We start from the raw sequence: 6981 nt of genomic DNA, 5'->3' as shown, positions 1-6981 counted from the left end.
TAATTAATTTTTATTTATTTAATTTTATTCGCCGTATTCCTTTCGACTGAAGTTCATTTTTTAGTTCACTTCTTATTTTTTTATTTCTTATTATAATTTCTGCACAGCAATCGTTTAAAGAATGAATGAATAATCAAAAAGTAATTAGTCAGTTGTCCGAAAGTTTAATTTGCAAATAGTGAGATCTTTATTGAAAAACAAATGCGTTCTATAAAAAAGAATCAAAATATTGAAATGCTCTTCCAATGCGGCAACTCTGGTCATCATATCACTATAACATGAATCACTGTATCAGAAAATTGCGAAAGAAAAACAGCAATATAAGGTAAGTAATGTAACTGTTCATTTTTTGTTTAGTAGTGAATATAAGAAAGTTTATTGAGCTCATAGAGTATATTAATTTTGTTCGCATAATGGTAATCCGTAACGGCATAAAATAATCGAGATAGATATAGACTTCTATATATCAAAATGATCTGGCCGAAAAAAGAAATTCATTTAGCCATGTCCGTCCGTCCGCCTGTCCGTTAACACGATAACTTTAGTAAATTTTGAGGTATCTTGATGAAATTTGGTATGTATGTTCCTTGGCACTCATCTCAGGTCGCTGTTTAAAATGAACGAAATCGGACTACAACCACGCCCACTTCTTCGATATCGAAAATTTCGAAAAACCGAAAAAATGCGATAATTCATTGCCAAAGATGGATAACGCGATGAAACTTGGTAGGTGGGTTGACCCTATGACGCAAAATAGAAAATTAGTAAAATTTTGGACAATGGGCGTGGCACCACCCACTTTTAAAAGAAGGTAATTTAAAAGTTTTGCAAGCTGTAATTTGGCAGTCGTTGAAGATATCAAGATGAAATTTGGCAAGAACGTTACTACTATTACCATATGTGTGCTAAATACAAATTAGCAAACGAACACGGCCACTTAAAAAAAAAATGTTAAGTAAAATTTTAACAAAAAATTGAATATCCTTACAGTATATAAGTAAACTATGTCAATATTCAACTCCAGTAATGATATGGTGCAACAAAATACAAAAATAAAAGAAAATTTCAAAATGGGCGTGGCTCCGCCCTTCGTCAATTAATTTGTCTAGATTACTTTTAATGCCATAAGTCGAACAAAAATTTACCAATCCTTGTGAAATTTGGTAGGGGCATAGATTTTATGACGATAACTGTTTTCTGTGAAAATGGGTGCAATCGGTTGAAGCCACGCCCAGTTTTTGTACACAGTCGACCGTCTGTCCTTCCGCTCCGCCGTTAACACAATAACTTGAGCAAAAATCGATATATATTTACTAAACTTAGTTCACGTACTTATCTGAACTCACTTTGTCTTGGTATTAAAAATGGGCGGAATCCGACTATGACTACGCCCACTTTTTCGATATCGAAAATATCGAAAAATGAAAAAAATTCCATAATTCTATACCAAATATGAAAAAAGGGATGAAACATGGTAATTAGATTAGCTTATTGATGCAAAATATAACTTCAGTAAAACTTTGTAAAATGGGTGTGACATCTACCATATTAAGTAGAAGAAAACGAAAAAGTTCTGCAAGGCGAAATCAAAAGCCCCTGGAATCTATGCAGGAATACTATTCGTGGTATTACATATATAAACAAATTAGCGGTACCCGACAGATGATGTACTGGGTCACCTTGGTCCACATTTTGGTGGATATCTCGAAAACGCCTTCACATATACAACTAAGGGCACTCCCTATTAAAACCCTCTTTGATACCCTTAATTTGATACCCATATTGTACAAACACATTCTAGAGTCACACCTGGTCCACCTTTATGGAAATATATCGAAAAGGCGTCCACCTATAGGACTAAGGCCCACTCCCTTTTAAAATACTCATTAACACCTTTCATTTGATACCCATATCGTACAAACACATTCCAGGGTTACCCTAGGTTCATTTTCCTACATGGTGATTTTCCCTTATTTTGCTCTCAGCTGAGTATGTAATGTTGGGTTACACCCGAACTTAGCCTTCCTTACTTGTTTTATCTACCCTTGTGTATTCAGAAATATTCCGCATGAATTTATTCTGAAAGTTGTATTTGACTGAATATTTTTTATAGTAAAAATAATTAACTATAAATGGCAAAAAAAAATCAAAGCAAAAATTAAGAAAATTCTTCAAAATAATATCAATATATTTTTTAACAATATACTAACTTAATAATTGAAGTTTTCTCTTCTACTTTTCAAATTAGTGTAACTCTTTCAAATCTCTAGAAATTATTCGAAGAATTCGACTGTCTAAAATGACAGATTTTAATTGCATTAAACTTTAATAATATAAATATAGCGCAGTATTTGTTTACAACAAAACTTGCGATATCCCTTTGTGGTAGTTTTTCCCATCCTACACATGAAAAGGTCCATGGGTTGCTACCTATTTCTCAGTACTTTATTCGGGATTAATGGCAAAAATTTAGTCGGCTCAACATTTCGAATTGCTACAGGTTGTTTAGATAGGTTCATCATACCGCCTTTGTCAGTCTTTCGACTTTGTTTTCTAATGGGCTATACCATTTAAATGATTTTGACGATCCCATAAATTGTGCCACTCGATTATTTACTGGTCGCCAATTTTAGGTTCAACTGACCGGTCGTCCATAAAGCCACCAGAAAATCGAAAAAAAAACTCGTCTTAGCCTGGGGTGGCTATCCGTAATTCGATAGTCGACACTCGTTGATTCGATACTTCAAGTCGAATATCGAACGCTCGATGATGCCATTTTAGTTCCCGTATCTTGGTATGACCTCTTTCGTTTGCAGATTTCAAAGGGTGTTTAGAAAGCTTTTTGGAGCTACCAAAATATTTTATTTTTTATAAATACCGTTTGTTTCTTAATCTCTGATGAAAAAATCATTCCCTAAATAATCACCAAAGCATAAAATTATAACTTTCAAAAAGGCAATTCGACTTCTGACTTTTGACCTTCCATCTCTATTGTTGCTCTAAGAGCCTCATCGAGGCACGGGTAGGAAATAATGTAATGCCAATGGGTATTACGAAGCATTTCAAATCGTTTCCATTGGAGTGTGGCCTATCCATTTTTCTGCTTTGATAGTAATATTTTCTGGGTTGGAGCATCTTATCTCATTCGTGCAGCTGTTGTATTTTTATTCGTTGGACTAAGTTGACGTTTGCATAAAGCTTCGGAGTGTTCGACCCGCCAAATAATAGCAGCGGCATTGCTAAAGTTCTTCTTAATTTGTTAGAGATAAAACAAATATATGGTCTACATTTCAATCAACGAACGACTCACAGCTGAGTCTTTGAATTTATAGATTCTTACATACAATATTATGCAAATTATTATATTAACTTAATCCTAAGAAAAATAAGATCTTAAATTGTTAATTAAGGCAGCGTAAGGAAAAGTGTAGTCAGCACCTGAGGAGTTAAAAACATATTCAGATCAGTACAAGCCCTAGAAATCGGAGCATTTACACCATAAATAGTTCTGGAAAACCCAATTTTTAAGGGTTCGAACTGTCGGAGGTTTCTGCATGGTACATTAAACTGAATTTTATCAAGAAGTGATGGACAATCAACAGTCCCTGAAATAATGCCAAAGACAAAACGAGCAAGATATAATGGAACGTCTATTTGCAAGCGTGTTTAGTGCAATTAAAAGGCATCGAGATTCATACGAAGGCATTGGTTCAGAAAAGTTTAAAGATCGAAGAGCAAATCGTAAAAAAACTTTCTGAACACGCTCAAGCCGATTAAAGAGGCCAATTTGGTAGGGTCTCCAAATGACAGCTGTATACTCCAGCCTCGATCTGGCAAAGGCACAATATAGTGACTTCATAGTGTAGGGGCAAGTGAATGCGGAACAGTTACGACGTATGAACGCAAGCATTGCGTATGATCGAGTTATGACATAGTTTACATGCGTAGAGAAATTAAATTTAGTGTCAAAATATCCCCTAGGTCTTTGATTTCAATGTATAGCCAGAGATACTATAGCAAGTACGAAGGGTATTAACTGATTTTGAAAGTCACATGAAAGGATTTTTTAATGTTTAACGATAAACGATTTAAACTACACCAGTTTTCGACATTATTAAGGTATAATTGTAGACGTTCAGAGTCACCAGAACTATTTATAACAGCAAACACTTTTAGATCATCCGCATACAGCAGATATTCCGCAAACGAAAAGCATGAGCCAATGTCATTTATAAAGAGTATAAAGAAGAGAGGTCCTAGAATGCTACCTTGTGGGACTCCTGAGGATGCAGTGAAAGGACGGGGTGTGGTATTATCAACGTCTACGACATAACGCCTGTTGGATAAGTAAGCTTCAGTAAAAGTATTCTGCCGTCGCCAAGTTACAGGGGTCCATAAATATTTCGAGGAACTTTTCTCTCGAACACTATAGCGGCACAGGCACGACAAGCGACATGTAAAGCTTGGATATCGTTCGCATATAGAAGGCTTTACTTCTAATAATGTTTTTTTCCCATGACTTTTTATCCTTAATGATGATTTTTCGCGTGAGATCTATAGGTGTTTTTCCCAGGGGACCCATTTTAAAAGATATTTTATTTTTTTGAGTCGAAAAACTTCGGGTCAAGAAACTGTCCTAGGTGAAAGTTTATGAGATCCCGGGGATACGCAAAGCATTTTCATAACGAATCATACATCCTTTTTATTTTCCGGACTTTTTTCAAAAATTCACAAATAAACGTTAAATCCGGACTTTTATTTTATAAATCCGAAAATAGAAGTTAGATATTGCCTTCAAATTTGATACACGGCTTTCTGTTTAAACAAGAGTTGCGTTCCAATGATACCTGATCCAGATACCGATAGAAATTTAACACGCAAATGCAACATCAACGCTGTGATCCTGATATCTATCTGGATCAATTTCGGATCAACAGATTTGGTTTTTTGTGGAAAATTTTTGACAGCATACCCGCTGTACTTGGTAGCACTGGGGCATTCGATATTTAAAATATTTTTAAGTCTGAAAACAAATTATTAAGGCTATAAAATAAGTGGTTGCTTTTTATTTGCAAAATATTTACTGTATGCAGATGATCTCAAAATTTTCGCGGTAGTCAGGGATACTTCTGATGAAGCTAAGTTTCAACGTGATATTGACGCTGTTCATTCGTAGTGTCTACGTCATAGACTCTCCTTAAATATTAAAAAATGCTTTAAGATAACGTTTGCTAAAATTTTGAATGTTCGTATTACGAACTATAGCATTTCGAATACGTTCCTGCGCAATGTTACTTAAGTAAAAGATCTAGGGGTTATCTTTGATCCGAAGTTGAACTTTAATAATCAGGGCTGTCATGGAATCCAATTGTTGTCGGAATCGGATTTAAAAACGACAAAAAAAGTACTTTAGTGTCATGAAATCCAATGTTATCGGTTTAATGTTCGAATTGGAATTAGTATCGGTTTTAGGTGGAACAGAATCCGATAATATCGATTTTGCTATCGGAAACAAACCAATCAGTTAAATGCTGTTGGATTAAATTTTTTCATAGTTGAATTTCTCTTGCAGTAAGTAAAGAAAAGTTCATTTTATAAAAATAAATGTAAATTTACATATATTTTCATTCGTAATAGGGAAAACATAAAAATTCAATGCAAAACAGTATTTTGACTGAATTTATGGAGAAACATCAAGATATTGCGAAGAGATTCACGAAGCACATCATCTAAAATCGTTGAAACAGTGCTTCTTCTTACACTCATGCTAGAATCCTTGCCAATTGATCTTTGATGGGATCCTTCAGCTAAAAATCGTAAGGTAGCAGCTACTTGCAGCACTGGCAGAACTTTCGAGGTAAAGCGTCTTTCAATGGTGTCCAATACCATTCGGAAAGCCTCTTTGTTTATGCGATATTATTCAATGTAACTGCAAATACACTATAAATATTTAGAAACCCACATTAAGAAATATTTTAATTACGCTGTCTCTGGCTACTCAAATGGATTGCTGCGATCTCTCACAATTTTGCTTTTGAACTTTTCGTAACTTTCTTCTTCCAATAACATAAATGCTACAACTGCTGATGCCATTTTAATATCAATAAATTTGTTTATTTCTGTTTAGATGCACGAAACAATTATTTTATAAAATTTTGCCCAAAAATTAACATCAAAATTGCCGGTGCACGGATAACACTGCAAAACAGCTGACTCGAACATCGCTTTTATTTATATTCGAAAACAGCAAAAACAATTCGGTTTTATGACACCAATTTAAATCAATATTGCTTTGCAATTCCGACAAAACGCAAAACCTACTTGGATTCCATGACAGCCCTTAATCATGTTGCTTTCATCATTGCAAAGTCCTACTCAGTACTTGGTTTTATTCGTCGGAATTCCACTAAGTTTTCTGACCCTTACACTCTAAAAATGTTATATATAACATTTGTACGCTCGCGTCTTGAGTACGCAGTTTTCATATGGAGGCCCTATAGCCAAGTTTCTATTAAAAGAATAGAACGTATTCAAAAGGTGTTTCTTAAATTCGCTCTAAGAACCTTAAAATTCGACGATCCTGTCCCTTCGTATGCATCGCGACTCATGCTTATTGACCTACAATCTTTGGATAGTCGTAGGTCTATGTTGTCGATGACTTTTATATTCAATATTATTCAAGGGATCCTTGATTGCCCTTCTCTTATGGAAAGGATTACTTTTAATGTTCCTAGGCGTAACCTCCAAGTCACTTACCCTTTTTACTGCAGAAAGGTTAAAACTAATTTCGCCAGCAATGCTCCTCTTGCAAGATCTATGCGAGAAATCAATATTCTGTCTCAAACAATCGTCATTGATTTTTCAATGATCACTGAAGTTTTCGTAAATCTTTTTCGCTCATTATCTATAGATATTTAAACTTGTTTTAAATGCTTAGCATATTAATTTCTTAAGTTTAGTATGTAACATACTAGTATTCTT

The sequence above is a fragment of the Eurosta solidaginis genome, chromosome 3, assembly GCF_040869045.1.
Source record: "Eurosta solidaginis isolate ZX-2024a chromosome 3, ASM4086904v1, whole genome shotgun sequence".
Taxonomy (NCBI): domain Eukaryota; kingdom Metazoa; phylum Arthropoda; class Insecta; order Diptera; family Tephritidae; genus Eurosta; species Eurosta solidaginis.
The sequence above is the reverse complement of the archived record's forward strand: the minus strand, read 5'-3'. Positions refer to the sequence as shown.